The 22,383-nt window shown below is 51.2% G+C and overlaps 1 long non-coding RNA gene across 1 annotated transcript; it reads left to right on the top strand.

Annotated features, from left to right (window-relative positions):
• The first annotated feature begins 11,567 nt into the window (after window positions 1-11,567).
• On the top strand, window positions 11,568-20,891 carry LOC139999643 (uncharacterized). The gene is made up of 3 exons (XR_011805148.1): window positions 11,568-11,824; window positions 12,260-12,448; window positions 19,358-20,891. It is a non-coding gene; the product is annotated as an uncharacterized lncRNA (long non-coding RNA).
• The last annotated feature ends 1,492 nt before the right edge of the window (window positions 20,892-22,383 follow it).

Raw genomic sequence — 22,383 nt, 5'->3', positions numbered from 1 at the left:
TTTCTGCTCGGGAGCCTCCGGCAGGGACGCGGCCGCCGCGCGCTTGGCGTGGGCCTTGCGCACCGGTGACCCGGAGGCGGCCAGAAGTGACGCAGCCGCCTCCGTGGCCGGTACTGGGCGGGCGGCGCCAGTGCCGTCGCCGCCGGGCCTCGCCGCCATTGTTTCTGTTGTTGCTTCTGTTTCCTTTTTGATACAGTCTTAAAATGAAGGTCCCATTTTCTGGCCTCTGGCAGAGCGTAAGCACGCCGGAACACTTCACATTACATAGATTATAGTTGTCTGCAATGATAATATCATACCTATAGTCTGCTGCCGGCTGCAAAGTAGCCTATGCCTCAGGTACTGTTTCCTGCCCTTGTAACTTTTGTTAGGACATCCTCGTAAGTCTTCAAAGGGAAATGAAGTTACCCTATTCAGAAAAAAAACACCACCCAGAAGAAACTTCGGTTGTTTTCAGGGCCTGAATTCTCACTGAAACCAAAGGCGGGTATAGAATCATAGATTATCCCGAGTTGGAAGGGCCCCATAAGGATCATCGAGTCCAACTCCTGGCACCACACAGGTGTACCCAAAAATTCAGGCCGCGTGACCAAGTGCGCAGTCCAAATACTTCTTGAATGCTGACAGGCTTAGTGCAGCGACTACTTCCCTGAGGAGCCTGTTCCAGTGTGTGACCACCCTCTCCGTGAAGAACCTCTTCCTGATGTCTAGCCTAAACCTCCCCTGCCTCAGGCTGACACCGTTGCCGTGGGTCCTATCAGTGGTGACTGAAGAGAATAGATCGGTCCCTGCCCCTCCACTCCCCCTCTCGAGGAAGCTGTAGACTGCGACGAGGCCTCCCCTCAGCCGCCTCTTTTCCAGGATGAACAGGCCCAGTGACCTCAGCCGCTCCTCATACGACTTCCCCTCTAGGCCCTTTGCCATCTTTGTAGCCCAGTATCTTGCTGACTTGAAGAAGGAGGCTTTAATCTCTCCTGCTTTGTTCACTAGCAACCACCCCTCACCGAGCATGCGCTCTGAATTTCTCGGAGCCTATAACTTTAAACGGAGACGGGAGAACTTTTCACCAATCATAACTAAGATATGCTCGACTAGAGCCACTCAAGCTCCACCCAAAAGAGAGAAAATAATATAAATTGGCCTAAGAGAGAGGGGATGTTAGGGAAGATACCACCATCAGGGGAGATACCACCCCGAGGGAATACAACATCCTTAGGACCTCCTGACTCCTGGGACCAGTCGATGGGCTGAGACTCTCTCTCTGCCCGCCCCCCCCCCGCCCCCCCCCATTTGGAATGCCTTTGAGTGAGATTTGAACACTTGGTTATTGTTATAAATGAGGTCTCAACTCAATCTGAATTTTGTAATCAGCTCCCGGTGCCGCTGCTGGAGCTCGGCCGCCAGCTGCCACCACTCGCCCGCCTCCGCCTCCCGTTGCCACCTGGAGCACTCCTCCTGGGACTGCTGCAGCTCCGTGCGCAGAGAGCGGATGTCATCCTCCAGGCCCCTTGTCTTCTCCCTGGGCAGCCTGTTCCAGTGTCTAACAACCCTTTCAGTAAAGAGTTCTTCCTAACATCTAACCTAAAACTCCCCTGGCGCAACTTAAGCCCATTCCCCCTCGTCCTGTCACCAGGCACGTGGGAGAACAGGCCATCCCCCACCTCGCTACAGCCTCCTTTGAGGTACCTGTAGAGAGCAATAAAGTCCCCCCCGAGCCTCCTCTTCTCCAGGCTGAACAAACCCAGCTCCCTCAGCCGCTCCTCGTAGGACTTGTTCTCCAGGCCCCTCACCAGCTTCGTCGCCCTTCTGTGGACCCGCTCAAGCACCTCGATGTCCTTCTTGTAGCGAGGAGCCCAAAACTGAACACAGTACTCGAGGTGCGGCCTCACCAGAGCCGAGTGCAGGGGGACGATCACCTCCCTAGCCCTGCTGGTCACACTGTTTCTGATACAAGCCAGGATGCTGTTGGCCTTCTTGGCCACCTGAGCACACTGCTGGCTCATATTCAGCCGACTGTCCGCCATCACTCCCAGGTCCTTCTCTGCCTGGCAGCTCTCCAACCACTCATCTCCCAGCCTGTAGCTCTGCTTGGGGTTATTGCGCCCCAGGTGCAGGACCCGGCACTTGGCCTTGTTGAACTTCATGCAGTTGACCTCAGCCCATCGGTGCAGCCTATCCAGATCCTCCTGCAGAGCTTTCCTACCCTCAAGCAGATCGACACACGCACCTAGCTTGGTGTCATCTGCAAACTTACTGAGGGTGCACTCAATGCCCTCGTCCAGATCATTGATGAAGATATGAAAGAGGACCGGCCCCAGTACCGAGCCCTGGGGGACGCCACTAGTGACTGGCCTCCAGCTGGACTTGACACCATTTACCACGACTCTTTGGGCCCGGCTATCCAGCCAGTTTTTAACCCAACGAAGCATGCGCCAGTCCATGTCAAGAGCAGCCAGTTTCTTGAGGAGAATGCTGTGGGAGACGGTGTCAAAAGCCTTGCTGAAGTCAAGGTAGACCACATCCACAGCCTTTCCCTCGTCCACCCAGCGCATCACTTTGTCATAGAAGGAGATCAGGTTCGTCAAGCAGGATCTGCCTTCCATAAACCCATGCTGACTGGGCCTGATCGCCTGCTTGCCCTGCAAGTGCCGCAAGATGACTCTCAAGAGGATCTGCTCCATGAGCTTCTCTGGTACTGGGGTCAAACTGACCGGCCTGTAGTTCCCCGGAAAAATTAAAACAACAGAAGAATTATACCGCAGCTCCGACACCTTTGCCTCACGCTGTGACAGCGCCCCCGACACATCCCGCAGCTCTGCCTTGAGCTCCTGCAGCCGGTTGTGCAGTCGGCGCCGCTCCATCTCCAGCTCCGACACCTCCGCCTCGCGCCGTGACAGTGCCCCCAACACATCCCGCAGCTCCGCCTTGAGCTCCTGCAGCTGGTTGTGCAGGCGGCGCCGCTCCATCTCCAGCTCCGACGCCTCCGCCTCGCGCCGCGACAGCGCCCCCGACAACTCCCGCAGCTTTGCCAAGATTTGGTTGGGAAACGCACAGAATTGGTGGAAACTCCCCCAAAGTTTGCAGGAAAAGCCAAGCAGAATTCGGGGAAGAGCCCCCAAATTCTGGACGGCCCCCAGCCGCTCCTCCCGGTCCCGCGCCACCACCCGGAGCTCCTCCAGCTCCCGGTGCCGCTGCTGGAGCTCAGCCGCCAGCCGCTGCCGCTTGGCCGCGCTCCGCTGCTGGAGCTCGGCCGCCAGCCGCCGCCACTCGCTCGCCTCCGCCTCCGCCTCCCGTTGCCACCTGGAGCACTCCTCCCGGGACTGCTGCAGCTCCGTGCGCAGAGAGCGGATGTCATCCTCCAGGCCCCTCGTCTTCTCCCGCAGCTCCGCCAGCTGCCCCCTCGGGTCTCCCGCCGCCCACCGCAGCACCCCCGGTACCGGAGGCGGCGCTGCCGATCCCGAAGCCGCCCACGAGGCCTTTTCACTGGCCTGGGGGGCTGCGGCGACGGTCACGGCCTTGCGGGGAAGCCCTGGGCCTGGTGCCGTCGGCATGCTGATAGCCCGCAACGGGGCGCGGTTGCTGGGAGCCCAGGCCGCTAGGGGCCCGGAGCGGCGCCGTTTCTGCTCGGGAGCCTCCGGCAGGGACGCGGCCGCCGCGCGCTTGGCGTGGGCCTTGCGCACCGGTGACCCGGAGGCGGCCAGAAGTGACGAAGCCGCCTCCGTGGCCGGTACTGGGCGGGTGGCGCCAGTGCCGTCGCCGCCGGGCCTCGCCGCCATTGTTTCTGTTGTTGCTTCTGTTTCCTTTTTGATACAGTCTTAAAATGAAGGTCCCATTTTCTGGCCTCTGGCAGAGCATAAGCACGCCGGAACACTTCACATTACATAGATTATAGTTGTCTGCAATGATAATATCATACCTATAGTCTGCTGCCGGCTGCAAAGTAGCCTATGCCTCAGGTACTGTTTCCTGCCCTTGTAACTTTTGTTAGGACATCCTCGTAAGTCTTCAAAGGGAAATGAAGTTACCCTATTCAGAAAAAAAACACCACCCAGAAGAAACTTCGGTTGTTTTCAGGGCCTGAATTCTCACTGAAACCAAAGGCGGGTATAGAATCATAGATTATCCCGAGTTGGAAGGGCCCCATAAGGATCATCGAGTCCAACTCCTGGCACCACACAGGTGTACCCAAAAATTCAGGCCGCGTGACCAAGTGCGCAGTCCAAATACTTCTTGAATGCTGACAGGCTTAGTGCAGCGACTACTTCCCTGAGGAGCCTGTTCCAGTGTGCGACCACCCTCTCCGTGAAGAACCTCTTCCTGATGTCTAGCCTAAACCTCCCCTGCCTCAGGCTGACACCGTTGCCGTGGGTCCTATCAGTGGTGACTGAAGAGAATAGATCGGTCCCTGCCCCTCCACTCCCCCTCTCGAGGAAGCTGTAGACTGCGACGAGGCCTCCCCTCAGCCGCCTCTTTTCCAGGATGAACAGGCCCAGTGACCTCAGCCGCTCCTCATACGACTTCCCCTCTAGGCCCTTTGCCATCTTTGTAGCCCAGTATCTTGCTGACTTGAAGAAGGAGGCTTTAATCTCTCCTGCTTTGTTCACTAGCAACCACCCCTCACCGAGCATGCGCTCTGAATTTCTCGGAGCCTATAACTTTAAACGGAGACGGGAGAACTTTTCACCAATCATAACTAAGATATGCTCGACTAGAGCCACTCAAGCTCCACCCAAAAGAGAGAAAATAATATAAATTGGCCTAAGAGAGAGGGGATGTTAGGGAAGATACCACCATCAGGGGAGATACCACCCCGAGGGAATACAACATCCTTAGGACCTCCTGACTCCTGGGACCAGTCGATGGGCTGAGACTCTCTCTCTGCCCGCCCCCCCCCCGCCCCCCCCCATTTGGAATGCCTTTGAGTGAGATTTGAACACTTGGTTATTGTTATAAATGAGGTCTCAACTCAATCTGAATTTTGTAATCAGCTCCCGGTGCCGCTGCTGGAGCTCGGCCGCCAGCTGCCACCACTCGCCCGCCTCCGCCTCCCGTTGCCACCTGGAGCACTCCTCCTGGGACTGCTGCAGCTCCGTGCGCAGAGAGCGGATGTCATCCTCCAGGCCCCTTGTCTTCTCCCTGGGCAGCCTGTTCCAGTGTCTAACAACCCTTTCAGTAAAGAGTTCTTCCTAACATCTAACCTAAAACTCCCCTGGCGCAACTTAAGCCCATTCCCCCTCGTCCTGTCACCAGGCACGTGGGAGAACAGGCCATCCCCCACCTCGCTACAGCCTCCTTTGAGGTACCTGTAGAGAGCAATAAAGTCCCCCCCGAGCCTCCTCTTCTCCAGGCTGAACAAGCCCAGCTCCCTCAGCCGCTCCTCGTAGGACTTGTTCTCCAGGCCCCTCACCAGCTTCGTCGCCCTTCTGTGGACCCGCTCAAGCACCTCGATGTCCTTCTTGTAGCGAGGAGCCCAAAACTGAACACAGTACTCGAGGTGCGGCCTCACCAGAGCCGAGTGCAGGGGGACGATCACCTCCCTAGCCCTGCTGGTCACACTGTTTCTGATACAAGCCAGGATGCTGTTGGCCTTCTTGGCCACCTGAGCACACTGCTGGCTCATATTCAGCCGACTGTCCGCCATCACTCCCAGGTCCTTCTCTGCCTGGCAGCTCTCCAACCACTCATCTCCCAGCCTGTAGCTCTGCTTGGGGTTATTGCGCCCCAGGTGCAGGACCCGGCACTTGGCCTTGTTGAACTTCATGCAGTTGACCTCAGCCCATCGGTGCAGCCTATCCAGATCCTCCTGCAGAGCTTTCCTACCCTCAAGCAGATCGACACACGCACCTAGCTTGGTGTCATCTGCAAACTTACTGAGGGTGCACTCAATGCCCTCGTCCAGATCATTGATGAAGATATGAAAGAGGACCGGCCCCAGTACCGAGCCCTGGGGGACGCCACTAGTGACTGGCCTCCAGCTGGACTTGACTCCATTTACCACGACTCTTTGGGCCCGGCTATCCAGCCAGTTTCTAACCCAATGAAGCGTGCGCCAGTCCAAGTCAAGAGCAGCCAGTTTCTTGAGGAGAATGCTGTGGGAGACGGTGTCAAAAGCCTTGCTGAAGTCAAGGTAGACCACATCCACAGCCTTTCCCTCGTCCACCCAGCGCATCACTTTGTCATAGAAGGAGATCAGGTTCGTCAAGCAGGATCTGCCTTCCATAAACCCATGCTGACTGGGCCTGATCGCCTGCTTGCCCTGCAAGTGCCGCAAGATGACTCTCAAGAGGATCTGCTCCATGAGCTTCTCTGGTACTGGGGTCAAACTGACCGGCCTGTAGTTCCCCGGAAAAATTAAAACAACAGAAGAATTATACCGCAGCTCCGACACCTTTGCCTCACGCTGTGACAGCGCCCCCGACACATCCCGCAGCTCTGCCTTGAGCTCCTGCAGCCGGTTGTGCAGTCGGCGCCGCTCCATCTGCAGCTCCGACACCTCCGCCTCGCGCCGTGACAGTGCCCCCGACACATCCCGCAGCTCCGCCTTGAGCTCCTGCAGCTGGTTGTGCAGGCGGCGCCGCTCCATCTCCAGCTCCGACGCCTCCGCCTCGCGCCGCGACAGCGCTCCCGACAACTCCCGCAGCTTTGCCAAGATTTGGTTGGGAAAAGCACAGAATTGGTGGAAACTCCCCCAAAGTTTGCAGGAAAAGCCAAGCAGAATTCGGGGAAGAACCCCCAAATTCTGGACGGCCCCCAGCCGCTCCTCCCGGTCCCGCGCCACCACCCGGAGCTCCTCCAGCTCCCGGTGCCGCTGCTGGAGCTCAGCCGCCAGCCGCTGCCGCTCGGCCGCGCTCCGCTGCTGGAGCTCGGCCGCCAGCCGCCGCCACTCGCTCGCCTCCGCCTCCGCCTCCCGTTGCCACCTGGAGCACTCCTCCCAGGACTGCTGCAGCTCCGTGCGCAGAGAGCGGATGTCATCCTCCAGGCCCCTCGTCTTCTCCCGCAGCTCCGCCAGCTGCCCCCTCGGGTCCCCCGCCGCCCACCGCAGCACCCCCGGTACCGGAGGCGGCGCTGCCGATCCCGAAGCCGCCCACGAGGCCTTTTCACTGGCCTGGGGGGCTGCGGCGACGGTCACGGCCTTGCGGGGAAGCCCTGGGCCTGGTGCCGTCGGCGTGCTGATAGCCCGCAACGGGGCGCGGTTGCTGGGAGCCCAGGCCGCTAGGGGCCCGGAGCGGCGCCGTTTCTGCTCGGGAGCCTCCGGCAGGGACGCGGCTGCCGCGCGCTTGGCGTGGGCCTTGCGCACCGGTGACCCGGAGGCGGCCAGAAGTGACGCAGCCGCCTCCGTGGCCGGTACTGGGCGGGCGGCGCCAGTGCCGTCGCCGCCGGGCCTCGCCACCATTGTTTCTGTTGTTGCTTCTGTTTCCTTTTTGATACAGTCTTAAAATGAAGGTCCCATTTTCTGGCCTCTGGCAGAGCATAAGCACGCCGGAACACTTCACATTACATAGATTATAGTTGTCTGCAATGATAATATCATACCTATAGTCTGCTGCCGGCTGCAAAGTAGCCTATGCCTCAGGTACTGTTTCCTGCCCTTGTAACTTTTGTTAGGACATCCTCGTAAGTCTTCAAAGGGAAATGAAGTTACCCTATTCAGAAAAAAAACACCACCCAGAAGAAACTTCGGTTGTTTTCAGGGCCTGAATTCTCACTGAAACCAAAGGCGGGTGTAGAATCATAGATTATCCCGAGTTGGAAGGGCCCCATAAGGATCATCGAGTCCAACTCCTGGCACCACACAGGTGTACCCAAAAATTCAGGCTGCGTGACCAAGTGCGCAGTCCAAATACTTCTTGAATGCTGACAGGCTTAGTGCAGCGACTACTTCCCTGAGGAGCCTGTTCCAGTGTGTGACCACCCTCTCCGTGAAGAACCTCTTCCTGATGTCTAGCCTAAACCTCCCCTTCCTCAGGCTGACACCGTTGCCGTGGGTCCTATCAGTGGTGACTGAAGAGAATAGATCCACTCTATCTGAATTTTGTAATATTTATAAAACAAACATTTCTAAAAGCTATAAAAGGTATAAAAAGCATAAACAGCAAGTAAACAGCGCTGGGTGTGCGGGGGGGTCTACGCTCCACCAACACTCACACATAAACATCAAACGTTCTAAATATACAGAACATTGCTTTACATACTAAACGCAAGTATGCCTCTAGTTACGTACAATCAGGAAAGGTAGCAAAGAATCTTCTAAATTCCATAACTTAATAAAAATCAAGTACGCCTATACATATGCACGATCAGAAAAGGTAACAAACAATCCTTTAAGTTCCATGCCTTAACAGTCTCCATTTTCCATTCCTTTTGAGCGATGTGTCTCGCTTTAAGTTGTCAAGCAACTCGGTCTTCAGGCCTTATGTATCTCGTTCTTCCCAGATCGAAGAAAAGCATATCCATCTCCTTTTCAAGGCCAATAGGCCTGGGTCAAAAGGCACGTTCAGGTCAGCAGGGGGCGAAACAGCAAAAGCCTTCGATGGCTGTAACAGCAGAGGGGCCCATGGCGTAGCAGTCGGATCAGTAAAGGGGCCTGCAGCTCCCTCACTATCTGGCAAGCCACACGTTTGTGATTGTGGCTCCACGTGGCTCTTTAAGGCCTCAGAGACTGCTCGCCAGGTGCCGATAAATCCCACTGCAACCTTGTCATTTTTAGTTGCAGAGACCCACACCTTAACCTCAGTTTGGTCCCATATTTGAGGCTCATAAACTGTCCAATTGTTAATAAGGAGAATAAACTGTAAGGTTACCAGGACGGTCTTTGTTCCTAAGGACGAATGATTCCCCATAATGCACAACTGCTTACCAGCGAGAGGCAGTTGTGTGCACAGCTCCGCTTCTCTCAGCTCGAGCTTCTCTCCAGCTCCAGTGCGCCTATTTCCAGCAACTTTCTGTACGAGCGTCACTGAACAGTTTGCTGAGTTTGGCTGATCCTATCTTCATGAGGCAATCAAAGTGCCTGTTCCCGTCCTGGTCTCCATTCTGCCAGCCTTTTCCTCTTCACTTCTTGTTCCTGCTTCTTTATTGATGCAACTTCATCGTGTTGCCTTTTATTTTATTTTGAGGGCAGGCTCTCCTCTTATACCCTTCTCTCCACAGCAGTTCTTTTCAAAACAACTTTTCATTGCTCAAACAACTTTGAATGTAACGACAACAGCAAACACACAGAAACATCCACGCCTTAAATGGAGAAAAAGAAACCGGAGACTGCATGGAGTCTCCTGAATCACCCTTCTTTGTTCCCTCTAAACTCTTTTATATTCCTGATGGCCTCGTCGTTAAGAGTCTAATGTTATCTCAACCACAGGGCTTTCCAACGCCCATGGCCACATTCCCAAAGTTCCCCTTCTTTATTAATATCAACCATTTTCTCGACACGAATTACCACTCCATATATAACAGTTATAAATCTTTCTAGAATCTTTGATCCATTTAACACATTAATTTCTAGGCTGCGCACCTGAAACACCTGTGTATTTCATGCATGCTAGCTTGCTTTTGCTGATAGGCACTATCGTCGGCAATCCAAAGAACCTGGTTACCTGTTGCTGTAATAAACCACACTTGATTGCATTGTCATGGCTCTCATTAAGTGCAACTAGGGTAAGGGTGGTTATACATTATTGGTGAATCTGTGACCATAGTTCAGTGTTGTGAGGAATGTGTTAACAATTCGTGTCCATAAAGAACAGTCCTGTCTGCCTCTGGGCCCTGCACTGGCAATTTAATTCCTGAACCACAGATGCAGTGTGTCCCAGTCTCCCCCTCATTCTAGTCAATTTATCACGTCTTTAGAAAACACTCCTTAAATTTATGAACCTGTTTGCTTTTGTTATTCTGGTTTTCTATTTCTAACAGTTACAGCCTTTTTTCCTGTCTTCTTCGAGATTAACTTAACACTGCTATAGATGTGTCTGTGAATGGCTGGGGAAGAATGTTTTAATTACTCGTGAAGCGTCAAATAAGAAAGCTGTTTGTGTTTGATGTCTGGGAGTTTCAGAACAACTGATAACAACTAGTGACTGTTATGGTATACTATGTGGATCTTTGGTATCTGGCCAGGGGGCCAAGAGATTAAGAGGAAGGAAAAAGAAGCTGAAGGACGGTTGGGAGACAAGACCTGCAGAAAATGTTCTATAAACTTGGAATGGTGCCAAGTGAGTACAAAGGTGAGAGGAAGACTACGAGCCTTCAGCATGAAAGACCCCTCGAGACCCCCAGAGGAGACTGATGCGCATGCTCCAGTAGGAGGGACTGGACCCCGGAAGCTAATTATAATAATCTATTTTTTTAGAAGTAGTAATGAATATGTATTAGTCTATGTGCATAAAAATCAGCTGCTTGATGTAACTGGTGTGTGTCCTGGTGGAGCGGAGTCTCCCGGTGCACCCAGCGCTGTTTGCTTACCTCTATTCCTTTATATTCTTTTAATAAATCCTATTTTTTTATTTAATCCAAATTTGAATCCTGAGCCATTTATAACAGTGTTCTGAATCCAAGCAGACCCCAGACGGTTAACATGTTATTGGTGAATATCTGACCGGACCCCAGATGGTTAATGCGTTATTGGTGTATCTGACAGGTTTGGTACCCTGAATCCGACCAGTCCCATAACGGTTAATCAGCTACACCCCTTAATGCGACACTAACGAAGGAGCACGAAAGAGACGCGTGTCCTTGCCTCTGGAGAGGAGGTTCCTTGCACAGCCAGTGCAAGGAACACAAAACTCAGTTGCGCCAGACTAACATGTGGTTGTATCTGAGCTTGGAGGCTGCAACCCTCTTCAGACTTCCAGATCTAGAGGAACACTTTGGCTGCAGCCTAAAAGCCACGTGTACAGGAGCTCCCCCAAGCCAGCCAATCTTCTTCCCATGACCTGCCAGGAAACAGCAAGGTAGGCATGTACCCAAATCAAAACCCAAACCTTTGGACCAGTCCTTGACCTGAATAGTGAGTGACGATCCGGATCCTGGCATTCATACGTGATAGCTTATACGCAGTGGAAGTAAACAGTGTAGTCGGAGGTCACGGGGCTAGATTTTGAAAAGTCCTGCATAAAGAAGACATCTCAGAAAAGCAGATTTAAATACCATTAATGCCAAGAAAAGTAACTCTGATTGCTATATTCTTTATCTGTCATGACTAGACAGATGAAAATCTATGAGAGCAATTTTGCCTTTAAGGTCATTTTCTTTTTTTCTTTGATGTCTTTTCTTTCGTTTGTTTGTTTGTCTGTTTATTTATTTATTTAAACAGGCTCTGTACTACTTGTCCTCACAGAATGACTAACAGAAATATGACCCTTGTGCACTTTTTGTAGTTAATTCATTAGGTCAGCTCTAACCACTAAGCCCCTTGTCAGGTTATTTCTAGTAGTGACAAGGAGCAATTAAGCTTAAAAGACTGAAGCCAGGTAGATGAGCCTATTCCAGGAGGTCTCTTGGCTCCACCCTTGTGAAGTGAAACCTGCCAGGTGTGGATCATTTGACTTTTGCTATATAGGAAGCCTGAGGACTTGTGGGGAATTGCCTTCCCGGTGGGAGAGTTTGAGGCTCAGGTTCTCTAGGGTGCTTTTCTGCTGTTGTGGTGGAGTGGATTCAGTGTTCCTCGGTGGGCTGCTATTTCTTCACGTTTTCTCCCATCTCTGTGAAACAGTTTTAGTGACTCTATGAGCTAGCTACGTTGTTGGTGCCCTCTCAGTACAGTGAGACCCTGGTTACGCGAAGTCACTGTGAAGCAGCGTGGAAGTGACTCAAGTTCAGGAGCTGGCAGGTAAGTGTTCCTGGGTTCTACGGTTCTTTAATGTCGAGGAGTTTGAGTACTTCCTTCACCTTGTCTGTTTTCAGTGAAATTACTTCTGTGGCTTCTAAGCTCCCTTTCCAGCCCTTCCAAATATAATGAGAATGAAAGCTAAAAAGAAAGCCCCACCAACTCAGAAGCTCAAGTGCTTACAGGTAAGCATGACTTTGAAGAATGTTCTTAACTATTTGTTAGGATTCAACAACAGGCAGTGTGGAAAAAGGTGCCTTAATGTGCACTCAGATTATGCCTTGCAGTGAGTAGAAACCGATGGGGAAGGTACAGGTGGAGTTATCATAACTTTCACTAAGTGGAAGTTGCGAGACTGTGCTGTTCCTAAAAGAAATGCCGCTTTCACAACATGTAAGTCAAAAGCAGTATGAAGAAAGCCTCTCCTCTTCCCTGCAGGCCTGCGTCTCGGCTGTGGAGAAAGATTTGGAATAGGTCCACCAGTGAGGAGAGACTATCTTTCTCCCAGGCTGTACAAACCAGTGTCTGAGGTATTGGGGAAAGCGTCCTTCTGTGAAAGGAAGAGAGCAGAGCGGGACCACGGCCCGTGCCACCCTGCGGTTCTACCAGCGTGACCATGCAGAGACGGTGAGAGTAAAGGAAGAAAAATTGAAGCTGCTGTTAAAGGCATGGCTACCTGAGTTGTAAATAAAAAAAAAAAAAAAAAAAATGAGGGAAAAGAGGTTCTCTGAGAATCGTGCTACTGCAAGGTCCCCAGATCTGGTCCCCAGATCTGCAGGCTGGCTGCGCAGCAAGAGAAGGGAGGGGTCAGACTCAGGGTAGGTCACCCAAACTAGCCAAAGCTGTGTTTCATACCATCTGACGTCATGCTAAACAATATATAGGATTGGCTAGCCTGGGGAGGTGTGCCGGACTGCATGGGTTTAGGCTGGGCATCGGTCAGCGGGTGGTGAGCAATTGCGTTGCGCATCACTTGTTTTTACACAGTATTAGTAGTGTTGTTGTGTCTTAATAAACTCTCTTTATCTCAACTCACGGGCTTCACTTTCCCGTTTCTCTCCCCCATCCCAGAGAGGGAGGGGGGATGTTGAGCAAATGGCTATGTGGTGTTTTGCTGCCAGCCAGGTTAAACCACAACAGTCCATTCTGGCGCCCAACGTGGGGCACAAAGTTTTGAGATAATAACAGATCTGACCAGAGTGTGTTAAACTAAAATTGTTATAAGTATTAGACTTGCTTAATAGTTAGTTGTCATAATACTGATTGCTTTTATCCCAAGTCTGCTGTGCCTGTTTTCCAAATTGAGCATTATAGCACATTGTTTTCCGTATGGGCTCTCTGTCATGTTGTTTATCCTCTCTGGGCCCTGGTTTAAGATCATTATGGTACTGTGTGTTGTAGCAGTGGCTTATGAGACGATGAAATATCTGGTCATGACTCTAACTTGGTATTTGTACTCAGTGATGTCGTCAACTCTATACTCTGGAAACCATATCTCGGAAACTATTAGCAATTATACCTATCGCCTTTTTTCATCGTGGAGTCAGTCTGTGGCGGGGAAAGGGGAAGATACTTTTTCATACTCGTTCACTCTCCCTTTCTCCTTCACCACCCTCTAATCCTCCAAGCTAGTTACAATAGTTCTCCAAGATATTGAATATCCTTGGGATACTCAGACCAGCATGTTCTTGTTGTTATGCCTCCTGAATATGCTTCAGGTTTTGCTTGAAGTTAAACAACTATTGAGGAATCTCATCCAGATATCTGCCTGGAGGCAGGATAGTTGCGAGTGGCAGGGAGTATGGGAGGATATGGGCAGGCATCTAGAGCAGCGGGCAACTCCAGTGTTCTGGAAATTCACCCCCGAACAACTGCAAAATCCTAAAAAACTGATAGAATGCTTGAAAAAAAGGTGTCTTGACTCTGGCAGTTCCAAAGTAACACAAATCATTGTAACGTGCTGGGGCCTGGCTCATGCCTATCGAGCTGTACAAACCAGTTTCTGAGGTATTGGGGAAAGCGTCCTTCTGTGAAAGGAAGAGAGCAGAGCGGGACCAAGGCCCGTGCCACCCTGTGGTTCTACCAGCGTGACCATGCAGAGACGGTGAGAGTAAAGGAAGAAAAATTGAAGCTGCTGTTAAAGGCATGGCTACCTGAGTTGGGAATAAAAATAATGGGGGGGAAAGGGGTTCTCTGAGAATCGTGCTACTGCAAGGTCCCCAAATGTGGGGCGCAGGGCATGGCTGGGCAAACAGGGCACGGCGTGTCAGAAGGCTGTGGCGCAGCAGTTAGCGCAGGTAGGGGGAGCAGGAAGGGCAGAGCGTTCCCCCCGCCCATACAAACACAAGGGGGGTTGTTTTCTTGCAGGTGGGGTTGTTTTCTTCTAGTTGTTTGTCTGAGTGCTGCTGACCAATAATCTTGTGTGAAACACTGTCTGCCCCTGTTAAGTTCACTATAAAAGTTAGGCCATTTGGGCAATAAAATGGAGCAGCATGATCTGACTCAACCGGTGTCTGTCATGCTTTCGGCCGTGCTTCCTAACAAATGGCGCCCGAACAGGCTGAGACCTGAACAGGACATCGCAGCGGCGCCGGGACATCGCAGCACAGCGGGAGACCGGCGGCGCCGGGAGCCCAGGGAGAGCAGCGGCTCCGGGACATCAGAGCGGCAGCATCGGCACATCGGAGCGGCGCCGGGACACCCGAGGCACACAGAGGGACTCCTGCCGGACGGAGAGAGCCCTGAGAGACGCTGCAGAGCCACGGACGGCTCTGAAAGACACAGACCTGACAGAAGCTGGAACACCTGAGAGGCACTGAGAAACTCCACACACGGACCCGGACAAAGGACTCACGGTGAGACACGGGGAAAAGAAACCGTGGGGAGCGTGGGAAGAGATCCGCGGGGAAATGCGGGAAACGGAACTGCGCAGGGACGCGGGAACGAGGTCTCGCAAAGGCTGCAACAGCATAAATAAAGGTATGGAGAGAGAAGCGGCGTATGATTTGCTCAAATGCTTTTTAGAAAAGCGGAGCACGCAGGGTATAGACTGCAAAAAGGATTTACTAGGATTATTAGAATATGGAGTAACAAAGGGTTGTTTTATCAATCTGGATACAGTTTTTGAACAAACAGAGTGGCGTAAATTTGGGGACAAATTGTTTGATGAAGTTATTAATGAAAATAAGGCTGCTAAAAAATTATTGAAGCCTTGGAGAGCAGTCACTAATGCCTTAGCTATACATCAGGCTGAGCAGAGAGTCGCTGCTGCTGCTACAGAGCGACTGGGATTGCCAGGAAGTGCTGGTAGTGTTAACCCTCAACAGGGAGGGATGGGGGGAGCTGGGGATTACCCATTGCCGCCTTCAGTGAGGACGATAACGCTGCCTCAGGGGGCTATGGGGCAATGGGAGCCTCCTCCTCTCTCATCATCCTTCTCAGAGTCGGCGTTGGTGCTCTCGCCATCACCAGCAGCACCACCGGCTCCTTCTCACAAAAGTGGGGAAATGGATGAGGAAATAAGAGAGCAAAAACCAGAAAGAAAAAATACAAGCCCGTTTATAGAAGGTGTTCAAGAGAGGCAGAGGGTGTGGAAGCAAATAGCAGATGAGGCTCTACACGAGGGTGAACACGGGATAGCTGCACAATTGGTTCAAGAGGCCTTCCCGGTAGTATATTCACCACCGGACGCCCAGGGTAATGTTACGGTTAATCTAGTGAATTTGGACTGGAAATTGTTAACTCAGCTGTGGTCCACAGTGAACGACTCAGGTCTGAAAGGTGAACCCACGAGACAGATGTTGGACTATATTTGGGGAACAAATATTTTGCTTCCAGGAGACATACGTAGCATAATGAAGTTAATATTGACCCAACACCAGCAGCTCTTATTTAATGCCCATTGGCAGGCTGCTTGTCAAGAAGCAGTCGCAGTGATAAGAGCACCTGGGGACCCTTTACATGGGGTCACGCTGGAAGAGTTGATGGGGGTAGGACCGTATTTTAGGACAGAAGCACAGGCCTCGCGGGGACCTGATAAAGCGAAGGAATCGATGAGAATGGCCAGAAGAGCATTGGATCGGATAAAGGGGCCAGGGGGAATACCTTCCTACATGGGAATCAAACAGGGTAGAGAGGAACCATTTGGGCTTTTTATTGACCGCGTAGCAAACGCCATACAGGCGGCTGGGGTGCCTGATTACCTCCAGGGCATGATATTAAAACAGTGCGCAATTCAGAATAGCAACCCCTCTACTCGCAATATATTGGCTTCCTTACCCGGGACATGGACAATCGAGGAAGGGTTGGAAATATTGGCTCAGGTACCAGTAGGCCCCCAGGCTATGTTAGTAGAAGCAGTAAAGCAATTAGGTGACAGCATGCGAGAGCAGGCACAGGCTATGAAAGAGCATGCTCAGTTTACACAGAGTCAGGTCCTTGCAGCTCTTGCTCCTTTGCAAACGGCCGGTTCACGCTCTGGTGGTCAAGTACCACCCCTAGTGGCCAAATACCACCCCGCTTGCGATGTTCTGGTTGTGGTGGTTTTGGACACGTGAGACGAAACTGCAAAGCTGGGGCAGTATGGTGCTCAAATTGTCAGTCGGGCAATCCCAATGAAGCGGTATGTCGACACAAGGTGTTGGGAAACGGCCGGAAGAGCGGGAAGAGTCGCCCCGTGACGACACAAAACGCTGCCGCATACACAGCAACACCGAGGGGGAACCCGTTCCTCTCCGACCAGCCACAAGAGGGAGCCGATGTATCTATAATCAGCACACAAAACTGGCCGCAGCATTGGCCAACATCTGAAACCAATGCCACGGTGGCCGGGGTAGGAGGAATGACACTTGCCCGTCAGTCACCACCCCTGCGGTGGACAATAGGGGACAAAGTGGTGAAATGTTGTGTCTCTGTTATTCCGTTGCCTGACGGGGTGCACGCACTAATAGGGCGGGACATCCTTGCTCAAATGGGAATGGTCCTTACCTCGGAACGCCCTTTATAGATATGGCCATTGTTTGGACTTTCCCGATCCCGCTCCGGTGGAAGAATGATGATCCTGTGTGGGTCGAGCAATGGCCGTTAAAAAGGGAAAGCCTGATACAAGCGCATGAGCTGGTTAAAGAACAGTTTCAACAGGGGCACTTAAGGTTGTCAACAAGCCCGTGGAATACACCTATCTTTGTGATTAAAAAGAAGTCGGGAAAGTATTGACTGCTCCACGATCTGCGCGCGGTAAATAAGCAGATGTACGATATGGGAGCAGTGCAGCCAGGGTTGCCTAATCGTGCGATGATACTTGAAGGATGGCATTTACTCATAGTGGACTTAAAGGACTGTTTCTTCACAATTGCTCTCCATGAAAATGATAAACAAAGATTCGCTTTTACACTTCCTGCAATAAACCGAGAAGGGCCGGACCAGAGATTTGAGTGGACGGTCCTGCCGCAGGGAATGCGAAATTCGCCAACTCTATGTCGACTCTATGTCGACGATGCTCTACAGCCGTTGCGACGAAAACGGTCAGGAACAATAATCTATCATTATATGGACGATATTCTATTGGCCCAGTCAACACCATTTTCTTCACAGCAAAAGGATGAACTAACGAAACAACTTAAACAGAGAGGATTAGTAGTTGCCCCCGAGAAGGTACAGGAGACAAGCCCATGGAAATATCTTGGACGACATATCACCGATGCTACGATCCAACCGCAGAAATTGACAATACAATCAGACCTTAAGACTCTTAACGACGCCCAGAAGCTGATGGGTGATTTGCAATGGATTCGACCAGTGGTTGGCATTCCCAACGAGCTGTTAAATCAGCTATGACCTTTGCTACGAGGGACAGATCCAGCAGCACCAATTCAGCTTACAGACCAACAAAAACAAGCACTACAGCTAATAGCCTCAATGATTACAACACGGGCTACACATTGGCGTATAGAGGGTGCGCCTCTTGATCTAACTACTCTGTGTGGCCCCCAATATTTGATGGGTGCGATAACACAGCAAAAAATAAAAAACAGGGGAGAAGCAGGGAGATACAGTGGTACTAGAATGGCTAGCTCCTCCGTTGCGGCCACGACAAACAATTCAAGAAAAAATCACCACACTAGCAGAATTAATTAAAAAGGGACGAAGTAGAACCTTGCAAGGAGACGGGGCCCCTCCTAACACCATATGGTTACCCATGAAGTCAAGTGGAATGGTATATACAAAATTCTGAGGAACTGCAAACTGCTCTATTGCATGATGGAGCCATGTTAATAGCAAAACCATTACAATCTCCTGTCTTGTCCTGGATGAAAAACCAGGGCTGGATAAGTAGACCAAAGCGATCACCCCAACCAGTTGCAGATGCAATAACAGTCTTTACAGATGTCGGTAAGTGCTCCAGAACTGCTGCAGTGACATGGAAGGATGAGCATGGCTGGCAACATCAGATTTTGCAAGCTCAGAAAGAGGATTCATTACAGACACTAGAACTGTTCGCAGTAGTATGGGCGTTTGTAAAATGGAAAGATGTTCCATTGAATGTTGTATCTGACTCTCTTTATGTAGTAGGCATAGCCAATCGCATTGAGGACTCGAGTTTGCGAGAAGTGCAGAATGGACGACTGGTTCAACTATTGACAAGTTTGCAGCTTGCAATCGCACAGAGAAGTAAGCCGTATGCAGTGATTCATATTCGCAGTCATCAGTGGGAACAAGGGCTCGGAGAAGGCAATGCCCGAGCCGACCGATTAGTTGCTGCTACAGTCACTGAAGCTCCACTATCACCATTTTGCCGAGCTCGAGAAGCTCATTCCATATTTCAACAGAACGCGAAGGGACTAGCTCGAGCCTACAATTTGTCTAATGCTGACGCTCAAGCAATCGTGAAGGCTTGTCCCATATGTAATCATAATTTAGGAATGGGACTCGGGTGTGGAGTTAACCCAAGAGGGTTGAAAGCTAATGAAGTGTGGCAAATGGATGTCACTCGTGTTACAGCCTTGGGACGGTTAAAATACTTGCATGTAACGGTAGATACCTATAGCCACATGATATGGGCTACTGCACAACCCGGGGAAAAGGCTCGGGATGTGTGGCGTCACCTCACTAGTTGTTTTGCTGTGTTAGGGGTACCTAGCACTATCAAGACTGACAATGGTCCAGCTTATACTAGTGGGCCACTGAAACAATTTATGCAATTATGGAGTATCAATCATGTCACTGGTATCCCACACTCCTCCACAGGACAGGCGATAGTGGAAAGGGCAAATGGAAGAATGAAACGATACTTAGAAAAGTTCAGAGACGTTGAAGACGTAAAAGAAAGAATAGGAAAGGCTCTCTTTGTACTTAACCATTTATGTGTGTTTGGGGACAGCACTGAGCCCCCTATAGTACGTCACCATGCCGGGGCAGAAACTTCTAAGCCACCACGCGTGAAGGTGTTATACAGAGACATGAAAACAGGGCAATGGCTAGGCCCTGCTGAAGTGATCTACCTGGGGCGCGGTTACGCTTGTGTTTCTTCCCCTACAGGTGCAATCTGGGTGCCTAGCCGATGCGTAAAACCAGCCGTTGAAGACACAGGCGGCTGTCGCCAGAAGGAGAATATTGAAGAGTAAACAGCAGATAGAGTCAGCAGCTAAATTATATTCTTGTGAATGAGATTGTGGTATGACTGAGATTGGGATGTGCCAGAGGGACATCTGGGTGCTCTGGGTGTGCGATTGTGCTGTGTACTGTGTGAGTGAGAGCATGCTTTTGCCATAGTGCAGGTTATTGCCATAGTGCAGGCTGAAAGCATAGGAAATTGGTGCCGGCAAAAATCATAGGAAAATGGAGGCCGAAGTAGCCCTAGATTTATTACAGCGCTTTTTAGAAAAACAGGGAGTCGATTGTAAGCAACTAGCAGGACTAGTTGCAATCGGTCGAGCAAAATCATGTTTCACAAGTACGGAGTCAGTGTTTGAAGTAGCCACTTGGAGAAATTTAAGGGAATGTACTGTTTAAACCTTTTTGATCATAATGAGTCAATTCACAAATTCATTACTTTCCTGAAAGAGCACATGAGAAAGATTCAATATGGTATCAACCCTTCCAATCAATGGTTCACTGATTTGGTTGAAACAATGCATAGATGGTTACTGGTATTAGTCAAAGAGGGATTAGGGATTCTGTTCGCTGTGGTGTCAATCATCATTGCATGTAGTATTGTGATAAATGTGGTTAAAGGGTTACTTGCAAAAATGTTATAGAGATCTTGAAGGGGTGCTGGAAACAGGTACCCCGTGGATCCCTGCAAAGTGGACTGAAGCAGCCATAGAATCTGCACACGCCGAAGACGACCATGAAGAGGTTCCTGATAATCATTCTGACAATGACGTGGGCTGCGACACCTCAAGGACTGCCAAGGACAGCCTGCGATCCTAAGGAGAATGTCTGGGTATCCCTGGCTAGGAAACTGAATACCACCACCTTCTGTGAAAGACTAGCCAACCCTAGCACACCTTCTGTTACATACCTTGTCGGGGTACCATTCATTGACTATAGTAATTGTAGTGTGATTAGGTTTAAGTTGTGTTACCTTTAAGTGATTAGGTTTAAGTTGTGTTACCTTTAAGTGATTACAGTAATTGTAGTGTTATTAGGTTTAAGTTTTGTTATGTCATTGTAGTTGTGTTATGTTCTGTATTCGACGTCTGATGAAAAAACCTTCGGCCAAGTACTGCTCGTACAAAAAGAAAAAGGGGGAATTGTTGGGAATTGGCATACAGGGCCTGCACATGAGTCCGTGGAACAATTGTTCGATCTGAGCTTGCCTTAAGCAACCAGGAGTAGGCCTTAGAAAATCTCATGGCCTGCTGTAGCTGAGCAAACCAAGCTACCAGAATAACTATGAGAAGCTCCCACGACAATGATTCCCACATTGCCCAATTGAGGAATTCAGAAAAATATTGTTACCAGCAGCTGGCTTCAAGGACAAGAACTACGTGACCGCTAATCACAAGGGGGGTTGTTTTCTTGTAGTTGTTTGTCTGAGTGCTTTTGACCAATAATCTTGTGTGAAACACTGTCCGCCCCTGTTAAGTTCACTATAAAAGTTAGGCCATTTGGGCAATAAAATGGAGCAGCATGATCTGACTCAACCGGTGTCTGTCATGCTTTCGGCCGTGCTTCCTAACAGACCTCAGCCCTGTCGCCCTTGGGCAGAGGGAGGGGATCTGGGAGTTGAGGAGGAATGGAAACAGGTCCCTGCTCGACATCGCAAGCGATGCCCTCCCCTTCCGGTCCCACCTTCCCAGGTGCCCTTACGAAACAGGTTTGAGGCCCTGGAGCTCGAGAGACCCGTGGGTGAGGAAGAGGTAGCAAGTGTTCCCAGGAGGATGCCTAGGGTGAGGAGGTCAACTCCACGCCTCAGGACTGCCTCCACCAAGAAAGACAGAAGGGTTATTGTTGTGGGAAACTCTATCCTTAGGGGAACAGAGGGCCCTATTTGTTGGCCTGACCCTACCCATAGGGAAGTCTGCTGCCTCTTGGGGCCAGGGTCAGAGACGTTGCCAGGAAGCTTCCCAACCTGGTTCCCCCCTCTGACTATTATCCTCTTTTGATAGTCCAGGCAGGTAGTGACGACATTGAAGAGAGACGCCTGAAGGCTATCAAACAAGACTTTAGGGGGCTGGGACGGTTAGTGGATGGAGCAGGAGTGCGGGTGGTGTTTTTGTCCATCCCTACAGTGGCAGGGAGGGGTACAGAGAGGACACGGAAAGCCCACCTGTTAAACGCGTGGCTCAGGGGCTGGTGCCAACGCAGAAATCTTGGGTTTTTCGACCATGGGGCACTTTACTCGGCACCTGGCCTGATGGCCGCAGGCGGGTCCCTATCTTTTAGGGGAAAAAGGATCCTAGGCCAGGAGCTGGCAGGGCTCGTTGAGAGGTCTTTGAACTAGGTAAGAAGGGGGATGGGGCTGAAGCAAGGATTGTTGGAGCTGTGTCAGAGGGAACAATAGTAAGGCCGGGGGATAAGGCAATGGCCCAGCTGAAGTGCATCTACACCAATGCATGCAGCATGGGTAACAAACAGGAGGAGCTGGAAGCCATCGTGCGGCGGGCAGGCTACGACTTGGTTGCCATCGCGGAGACGTGGTGGGACCGGTCTCATGACTGGAGTGCTGCAATGACTGGCTATAAGCTCTTCAGAAGGGACAGGCAGCACAGAAGGGGTGGTGGTGTGGCTCTCTATATGAGAGAGTCTTTTGATGTTGTAGAACTCGAGGCTGGGAATGACAAGGTCGAGTCCCTTTGGGTTAGGATCGGCAGGGACAACAAGGCTAGCGTCCTGGTCAGGGTCTGTTATAGACCGCCAAACCAGGATGAGGAGACGGATGAGGAGTTCTACAGGCAATTGACAGAAGTTGTGAAATCTTCAGCGCTTGTTCTCATGGGGGACTTCAACTTCCCTGACATATCCTGGAAGCACAACACAGCCCAGAGAAGCAGTCTAGGAGGTTTCTGGAGAGCGTGGAAGATAGCTTCCTGACGCAGCTGGTTAGTGGGCCTACCAGG

Source organism: Anas platyrhynchos, chromosome 1, assembly GCF_047663525.1.
Source record: "Anas platyrhynchos isolate ZD024472 breed Pekin duck chromosome 1, IASCAAS_PekinDuck_T2T, whole genome shotgun sequence".
In the NCBI taxonomy this organism is placed as follows: Eukaryota; Metazoa; Chordata; class Aves; order Anseriformes; family Anatidae; genus Anas; species Anas platyrhynchos.
The sequence above is the reverse complement of the archived record's forward strand: the minus strand, read 5'-3'. Positions and strand labels throughout refer to the sequence as shown.